The sequence below is a fragment of the Eucalyptus grandis genome, chromosome 4, assembly GCF_016545825.1.
Source record: "Eucalyptus grandis isolate ANBG69807.140 chromosome 4, ASM1654582v1, whole genome shotgun sequence".
Classification (NCBI taxonomy): Eukaryota; Viridiplantae; Streptophyta; class Magnoliopsida; order Myrtales; family Myrtaceae; genus Eucalyptus; species Eucalyptus grandis.
Genome location: NC_052615.1, coordinates 26648576 through 26658624, shown reverse-complemented (window position 1 = coordinate 26658624; position 10049 = coordinate 26648576).

The following is a 10049-nucleotide window of genomic DNA, read 5'->3' as shown; positions in this document are numbered from 1 at the left end:
TGCGATTTGGTAAATATTTATATTTTACAATATTAAAAATTCATATTATGAATGGTTTGTTAGTCACAAAAGTGGCCAAACCTTGAAGTTTTTTTTTTTTTTTTGAATTTTTTTGATATTGTAAATTATTTTATTCAATTGCCCATGATTAATTGATGCTATGTATGAAATTGATATGTTTTATATCATTATTGGAATTATGGGTATATTGAAGTTCATTTATTATAAGAACTTAGGAATTAACCCAAAGGTTAATTATTTTCTTATAATTCATGAACATGATGGTTGATAATTAATATGATTTGTTAAATTTGTTTGTATATCCAAAGATAACAAATAAATTTTAATAAGATATATTTACAATTATCAAATAAAAGTTATTAGCATCATTATGGTTTATATATATTTGTATATCATAGGATCGCCCAAAGGAGAACTATGATGTGCATGTGTAGTTTAGTTTGAATCTGATTATCTGATATTCTCAAAGCATTAATGTATGAGTATTTTCTTACACATTTGCAGTATCTGTACCTGTTTCACTCCATTCGCATGCCTCATCTGTTCCCTTATTCAATGGGGTAAATTTTCCTGATTGGAGTGAACAAGTCCAGTTTCACTTAAGTGTCATGGATCTTGATTTAGCACTTCAAGCTGAGAAACCAACTGCTATTACTGATTAAAGTAGCGATGATGAAAAGTCTTTCCATAAAGCTTGGGAAAGATCAAACAGACTGAGCTTAATGTTCATGCGAATGACAGTTGCAAACAACTTAAAGACTTCTTTTCCCAAGACTAACAATGCTAAGGAATTTATGAAATTTGTGGAAGAGTGTTCTCAAACTGCTGATAAGTCACTTGCTGGTACACTGATGAGCACACTGACCACTATGAAATATGATGGTTCGCGTATCATGCATGAGCATATACTTGAGATGACTAATTTAGCAGCAAAGTTAAGTACTTTGAGAATGAATGTGGATGAGTACTTTTTAGTACAATTTATACTTAATTCCTTACCTCATGAGCAATATGGGCCATTTCAAATGAATTACAACACTATAAAGGATAAGTGGAATGTAAACGAATTGGCCAGTATGTTAGTTCAAGAGGAAACAAGGATAAAGAATCAAAAGGCTCATTATGTTCATCTCTCAAGTCATCATGAAGTTCGAAAGAATTTTAAGAGGAAATGTGGAAGGAGCAAGAAGAAAGGACTACACGTCCTGAATGACTCTTCAAAGGCTTCTCAAATCCACAAGAAGGAACACAATCTTATTAAGTGTCATTTTTGCAACAAAATTGGACACTTGAAGAAAGATTGTCTGAAATGTAAGGCTTGGTTCGAAAAGAAAGGTAAGCCTTGTGCTTTAGTATGTTTTGAATCAAACTTTACTGAAGTTCCTTATAATACTTGGTGGATTGATTCTGGTGCCACCACTCATGTGTCAAATACGATGCAGAGATTTCTTACGATCCAAACTATAAAGCCAAATGAAAGCTATGTGATTACGGGGAACAGAGACAAAGCTCCAGTTGAAGGCATTGGCACTTATCGTTTGATCTTAGATACTAGGCATTATTTGGATTTATTTCGAACCCTTTATGTACCTACATTTTCTCGCAATTTAGTTTCTTTGCCAAGACTTGATGTGGCGAGATTTTATTGTAAGTTTGGATCTGAATCTTTCAGTCCATTTAAGAGTGATACTCTCATTGGAACTGGAACTTTATGTGATGGTCTCTACAAATTTAGACTTGACAATACTTTTGTTGAGACATTAATGACCTTGCATCATAATGTTGGCACTAAACGAAGTTTGGTGAATGAAAATTCTGCTTACTTGTGGCATAAACGTTTGGGTCATATATCCAAAGAAAGAATGCAAAGATTAGTGAAGAATGAAATTCTTCCAAATTTGGATTTTTCTGACCTTGGAGTGTGTATTGATTGTATTAAAGGTAAACAAACAAAGCACACTAAGAAATGTGCCACAAGAAGCACGGAGCTTCTTGAAATTATACATATTGACATATGTGGTCCTTTTGATGTTCCATCTTTTGGTAAGGAAAGCTATTTCATAACCTTTATTGATGATTTTTCACGTTATGGTTACATTTATCTACTGCATGATAAGTCTCAATCAGTGAATGCACTTGAAGTGTATATTAAAGAGGTTGAGAGGCAGTTAGATAGAAAGGTGAAAATAGTAAGATCGGATAGAGGCGGTGAATATTATGGAAAATATGATGAATCGGGACAATGTCCAGGTCCATTTGTTAAATTCCTTGAAAGACATGGCATTTGTGCTCAATACACAATGCTAGGTACACCACAACAAAATGGTGTAGCAGAAAGGCGTAACCGTACTTTAATGGAAATGGTTAGGAGTATGATGAGTCATTCATCTTTACCCTTATTTTTGTGGATGTATGCTTTAAAGACTTCTATATACTTATTAAATAGGGTTCCTAGTAAGGCAGTTCCAAAGACTCCCTTTGAACTGTGGACGGGAAGGAAACCTAGTTTACGACACCTGCATGTTTGGGGTTGTCAAGCATAAGTGAGAATTTACAATCCACATGAAAGGAAATTGGATTCAAGAACGACCGGTGATTATTTCATTGGTTATGCAGAGAAATCCAAAGGGTATAAATTTTATTGTCCTAATCATAGTACAAGAATTGTTGAATCTGGAAATGCTAGGTTCATTGAGAATGGTGACATTAGTGGGAGTGAAAGAATGCGTGATGCTTGCATTCAAGAAGTAAGGGTAGGAGTTCTTATACCCAAAGCTTCTAAAGTTGTTGTTCCTAATATTATAGTACAATCTAACAATAATCAAGAACAACAAATTAATGAACAAACACTCGATAATGGAGATGTCAATAATGAACCTCCAATGGCCGAGTCACAAGAAATAGCATTAAGGAGATCTCAAAGAGAAAAGAGATCGGCTATTTCTGATGACTATATGGTTTATCTACAAGAGTCAGAAATTGACTTAGGAATTGGAAATGATCCAGATTCATTTTCCCAAGCATGGAATATGAAGATTCTAATGAATGGTTTAATACCATGGAAGAAGAGTTAAAATCCATGCATCAAAATCAAGTTTGGGATATTGTTGAATTGCCTAAAGGATGTAAGAAGGTCGAGTGTAAATGGGTCTTTAAGACCAAGCGTGACTCAAAAGGCAATATTGAATGACATAAAGCCAGACTTGTTGCAAAGGGTTTTACTCAGAAAGAATGCATTGACTATAAAGAGACATTTTCACCGGTCTCTAAGAAGGACTCACTTAGAATCATTATGGCTTTGGTGGCTTATTATGACTTGGAGTTATACCAAATGGATGTAAAAACCGCTTTTCTTAATGGGAATTTAGAGGAAGAGGTTTATATGGACCAACCCGGCTTTTCAATTAAAGGAAAGGAACACATGGTATGTAAATTAAAGAAGTCAATATATGGACTTAAACAAGCTTCCCGACAATGGTATCTTAAGTTTAACGATACCATAACTTCATTTGGATTTAAGGAAAACACCGTTGATCGATGTATATATATGAAGATTAGTGGGAGCAAGTTTATTTTTCTAGTTCTGTATGTTGATGATATTTTGCTTGCTGCTAATGATCTTGGTTTATTACATGAAACCAAGAAGTTTCTCTCTAAGAATTTTGAAATGAAGGATATGGGAGAGGCAACATATGTGATAGGAATAAAAATATTCCGTGATAGATCACAATGATTATTAGGATTGTCTCAGAAAGCCTACATTGAGAAAATTTTAGAGAGATTTAATATGAGTAAATGTTCAGCGGGAATAGTTCAAATTCAGAAAGGTGATAAATTTAGCCTTATGCAATGTCCAAAAAGTGAATTGGAACGAGAACAAATGAATAATATTCCTTATGCATCTATTGTGGGAAGCTTAATGTATGTACAAACTTGCACCAGACCAGACATCAGTTTTGCTATCGGAATGCTAGGTAGGTATCAAAGTAATCCTGTAATTGATCATTGGAAAGCTGCAAAGAAAGTTCTTAGATACTTGCAAGGAACGAAGAATCATATGCTCACTTATAAAAGATCTGATCATCTTAAGGAGATTGGATATTCAGATTCAGACTTAGCCGGATGTGCCGATACAAGAAAATCAACATTTGGTTACTTGTTTCTTCTGGCTGGAGGGGCAATTTCATGGAAGAGTGCGAAGCAGTCAGTTATTGCTGCATCCACTATGGAAGCTGAATTTGTGGCATGCTTTGAGGCCACAATTCATGGATTATGGCTGCGGAATTTTATTTCAGGACTTGTGATTGTCGACAGTATTGTCAAGCCGCTGAAAATCTATTGTGATAACTCTGCAACGGTTTTCTTCTCTAAGAACGACAAGTATTCTAAGGGTGCTAAGCATATGGAAATCAAATACTTGTCTGTAAAAGAAGAAGTTCAGAAACAAAGAGTGTCAATTGAGCACATTAGCACCAATCTTATGATAGCAGATCCCTTAACAAAAGGACTGCCGCCCAAAACATTTAATGAGCATGTTGAAAGGATGGGCATTATTGGACGTCATTAATGTTTGTATTATGATTGTATTAAGTTTATGTATTTGACACTTTGAGCTCACTTACATGTTTCTGATATTTCCTGTTTTCTATTTAGTATACATTATGGAAATAGATGAATGTTAAACAAGATAGTTTCTAAAGAAACATAATGGTTGGACTATTACTGTACTTCTCATTTATGGATCATGTTAAGTAAAGTGCTATAGTTGTAGTACATAGAAGGGACTATGTCGATTAATGACATATAACCGCTATGACTCGCATTAGCTTTCTTTACTTAATTGTGATTATTATGTGATTGCCAATTTAATGAAATTTTATAGCATAATCTTATTGTGCACATTATAGTCTTCATTAAACCATGAAAGGAGAATCATATGGGCCAAGTGGGAGAATGTAAGAATTATTGTGGCCCATATTATGTGATTTATTATATGGTTTAATAATTATTGAAATGCTATAATTAATTATTGGTTACGAGAAGGTACGACTCTAATAAAACAAAAGGGTATATCACTTTGATGGAAGGCACCTTTTCAATGAACGTATAAATAGAGTCCGGTCCTCTCTCCACCCACATACGAACAACAATAACAAAAGGAACGTATTCTCTCCTCCATCAATTGAATACATTAAGGTTTAGTGAGTTAAGAGAGAGAAATCGGATTTCTCCTTTTGGTTCGAGATCATTGGGTTTTCTACAACGATCATCATCAAGCGTAGCGCTATGGATAAAGGTTTGTCTAAATCTATTTGTGAAAATCATGAAGATCAAAGATCATTGATTTATTATGAATTTCCGCATCAAGTATTATATGAATTATATTCTAACAGGCCACATCCGATTGGGCGAAAGTTGAATGGCTTTGCAACTACGTGCAAAAGGTGTCGTGGCAAGGGAGCAAGCCCATCGAGAAGCTGATAGGACTAATATGCCGGGTACGTCTGAAGCCTTGGCAATGGAAACTTCGCCAATACTCTTTTCTCAAATCGTACAATTACGTCCCTTCCAGATTTCTCCACAATTTCTGCACAGTCAATTTCATTGATGTTGTTAGGAGCGGTCAAAAACAAGGCTCTCCCGTTAGATTGTCGGATGAAGTGAAGAAGGCTGTGTTTGATTCTCTGATAAAATGGAACGGGAAATTGGAGAATGGACAAGCTTCCTTGAGACTAAACAACGTGCCGGCCCAACTCACTGACGCGTTTAGGCTCGAGACACAAACTGAAGTTATAATGGTTTGGCATATAGCTACGAGCTTTCTTGAACACATGCAGTCATCGCCCCAAGATCCAAACTTCAAGGTAGCGACTAACTTGTCCAAATATCTTGCTTATTTGGTGGCATTCGCCCCCATATTTTTACCCGATCACCTTTATGACACGGAGAACATATTCGACCGAGTCATCCTTGAAGCGCGGGAGGAGCTTAAGGTGTGCAAGACAGATCGAGAAAAAATCAACAAACTGAAGGAGATCGGGGAAACACTAGAAAATATGGAAACACAAGAAAATACGGTTATGAAGAAGGGCGCTCGGTTGGGGTTCTACTCCTGAAGGAGGAGCCGCAGCGCATTTGGAAGATCCTGGCTGAGTTTTGGGCCGAACTAATGGTGTATGTGGCTCCATCGGACAAAGCAAAAGCGCACATCGAGCACTTGGCAAAGGGAGGAGAGTTTGTGACTCACTTGTGGGCTTTGGTCTCTCATGCTGGCATAGAGCGAGAGCATTCGCAAACTCTCACGCAAAGCCTAAGCTGGCCCTAGCGATGCAAATATGGTATAGCTAGGGGAGCTCAGTCGTGGCAGCTACCTTAAGTGTACTTTCGACCTATGCAACATTTCTTCGATTACTCGCATTCAGGAAGATTTCTTGAGTAGATGGGAAACACTTCGAATGTGGGATTACATCTTGTCTAGCTGACTTTGTTGTTTTCTCGGAGTTAGTTTCAGATAACCAGCTTGCAATGATCGTTTCCGAGATGTTGAGAATTAATTGTATAAGAAAGTAGTAATATTGAGTGGTTCTAGAGAGCAGTTTGAATTTGGTCAGGAGGGTCTGTGTACCGTATGTAATTTAGATGACATGGCTTGCTAGTATTCCACGTAGTGATATATCAACAAATTCTTCTTGTACATCTAAAGTCCCCAGCTTGTCAGCCACTTTCTTTTTCCTTTCAACTATGGCGTTTAGGGTTGAGAAAAATAGGTGTTCCATCCCCTATTCTTCTTTGTGAACTTGAGTTCTTCAATGTGCTAAGCGACAGAGCACAACGAAGAAAAACTTCCGCTTCAAAATCAAGGAAAAAATAAATCTTGACTTCTGGGTGTAACAGTTGGCTGTCTCTTTAGCTTAAGCAAACGAGACACGCGGTGAATAATGAATACCAGTCACAGACAGGAGAAATTATTGTGTAGACAATGGTATAAGTGAGTCAAGCTAGCCACTTCAGAGCTACTCGAGTTCGACTCGCAAATATTATTTGTATTCGGCTCAATTTTTTGTCAATTCAATTTGAGTTCCAAACCTAGAAAAGAAAGAGAGGCAAAAAAAGGCGAGGCTAGGGGCTCTCCATCTCTAGGAAGGTTGTGTCGAGAATCTTGTAATCTAGCCTTCCTTCTTCTAGTGAATGCTTTCAACCAGTTAGTAATAACATCCCCCCGGGCATTCTTTTAGTCTTTTCAATGGTACTTGAACCTTAAGTCCTGGCTATGACTCCCCCAAGTATAGTGATCAGTTCCATCTTTCCCTGAATTTCATCAGTTCCGAGCACAAGTGCCTTCTCATCTATCTTCATTCCAAAGGTGAAATTTCCTTCGAGCGACTGTAACTGCTATGGCCAGTAGCTTGAATATTTAATTAAGTCGAACTTGTGTTATAATGTGTTTTAAAATTCACTTTGACTAAAATTTATTGGTTAATCAAGTTGAGCTCAAACTCGTTGGGAAGTTATTTGAGTCAGAAATGAGCTTGAAAGATCAAAGCTTAATCAAGCTCAAGTTGAGTACTTCGAGCCTTGCATATCCACATCGATTCGAGCTCTAGACCTACATTGGCTCGACTCTGTTACTCCCTTATCATAGAGTATGGCTCGATTTATGCCTATCTCTTGTAAAGCAACTTTTTGAATTTCTCTTTTGAAGAAAAATCGTAATCAATGCACTTTGGAGATTTCAACTTTCAAAAGTTGCAATAAAAGAATAAGAAATTATAAATTCACTACAAAACCTATCTATATACTAAGTCAATAATTTGCATGAAATAACGAAACCGACATTGAGACTTATATTGCATTGTTTACTACATTGTGTCTGCAGTACATGCATGATGTGAACAGTGTACTACACTACAGTGAAGGCCACCTTGTATAGTGCCATCACCGGTATAGTGTTGTTACAGTGCCTTCCAAAGGGATAGTTACCAAAACAAAGTCATAAATATATCATGCGAATGCCGATTGAATCATAAACTTTTCAATCTTGCCATTTGAGTTACAAATCTTTTGATGATTTCGTAATGTAGTCAATTCGGCCAATTTGGACTAGCAATCGCTGATGTTGATGCTGGCTATCTTACGTAGGATAACCAGTGCTGACATGGACAATTTTTACTCTTTTTTGTTTATTATTTTTTCATAACTTTTTCTTCTTTTTTTCATAACTTCTTTTTTTCTTTCACAACACTAATACCGAGATATACTATCGCAATGTCACCACAAATTGACAATGAAATAGATCATATTTTCCATGTTCCATAATCTCGTGTTGGTAGAATCATGTATGCTATGATTTCATTGATTTGTACTCGTCCTGATTTTGCACATGCTATTAGTGTTGTGAGTCACCATATTGTAAACCCTAGAAAGTAGCATTTCAGAAGACCATTGATACCTTCATTCATAGCAATGAGCGAATACAAGTGAGTAAGCATGCTAACTCTTCCCAAATTTCCTTTGCACATTCACAAGTACAGATTCAATTGAATTTGCATCTAAAGCACAGTGTAGCAAATTCATAGCCTTAGCATTTGATTGGACTTGCTTAGTATCATTTGTATTCTACCCTTCTTCACATTTTGGCATCTTTACCCCATTTACATTCTTAGTTGGTGCATGCAGACCATTCCTATTAACATGCCGCAAATCATTATCTCGAGAATCAAAAAAGCTTCTCATCCTACCTTTCCATAATTTGTACTTTGTAGTTGTTGATACCTAAAAATTTTGGTTAAACATTCAGTGATAAATTGCATAGAAAATTAGGGATTAAAATTCTGCCTCTAAAAAGATAGTATAATTAAATTGCATAGCATATAGACATTAGGAGCATTTGCATTGATAGTGATAGAATTTATTGAAACGTATTTCCTTAAAGAGGAAGGAGGAGGAGGAGAAGGAGGAGGAGAAGCAGGGGCGAGCAGGGCCGGGCCGACCCGGCCCCTCCTTCCTTTCCTCCCCACCTGGGCCGGGCCCCTTCTTTCTCTTTCCCTTTCTCTACGGCCCAGCCCTTTCTTTTTTCCTCTCCTTCTTGGCGCAGGCCCCTCCCCACGTCTCTCTCTCTCTCTCTCTCCCGCGCGAACAGAAGCAACAAAGCAGAAGAAGGATCTGCAACGCGGGGGGCGGCAGCCCCGATTTCAGAAAGCTCCAGTCTCCCTGCAACGTCCTCAGGCGACGTCCAGCACTAGCCCCTGCCCGGCGTTGAAGAAGTCTCACCGCCATTTCCAGCAATTGTTGGTGTCGGTGGTCAGCAGCCTCAGTCTAGATCCAACGTCATCCATACACGTAAGAGAAAAAGGACTGTTCATCATTCTTGGGGTTCTCCGGTACCGCCCGAGATTGCTTGTCCTTGTTTACTGGTGTGGTTTAACTTCTTGGCGCTGTTGCTGCTCTCGTCCAGCGGTCTGGTTTGCTTTCTCGTTGATATTCTCGAGGCCTTATGGCCGGTGTTGATCTCTGGCTACTGTCCTTCTACGAACCCCATCGCTGCCACCCTCACCAGTCCCTACGCTTGCTGCCGGCTTGTCCATTGCGCGCCCCTACCTCACTTTGCACAGCCCGTCACTTCACGTCACTACCCATCACCAATGACTTGCCGCTGCCCCTCATTGTCTGGCGGTCGCGCTCATGGCCAACCCAGCAAAAACAGCCGTGGTCAGTCCTCCGCATTCTTAGCATCCCTGGAGCAGTATCCAGCACTCCCAGCAATCCCGGCAATCCCGGCAATCTCCGGCCCTCTTTGTGTCATTGCCGCTGCCTGAAGTTCCCAGTTCAGCACTACCGTCGTCTCTTTCCACCATAATCATTATCATATTTCCAGTTGTCGGCGTCCAGCACTCATAAGTAGAGTTCTTCATCCATGGCACGAGAGGTGCCAATCGGTGGCCCAAAAGAAGCAATTGGTCAGAAGGACAAGAAGACCAAAGTGAGCGTGATTGGACCAAGTGGAAGATTCAGCGTGCCGCCGGTTCCTT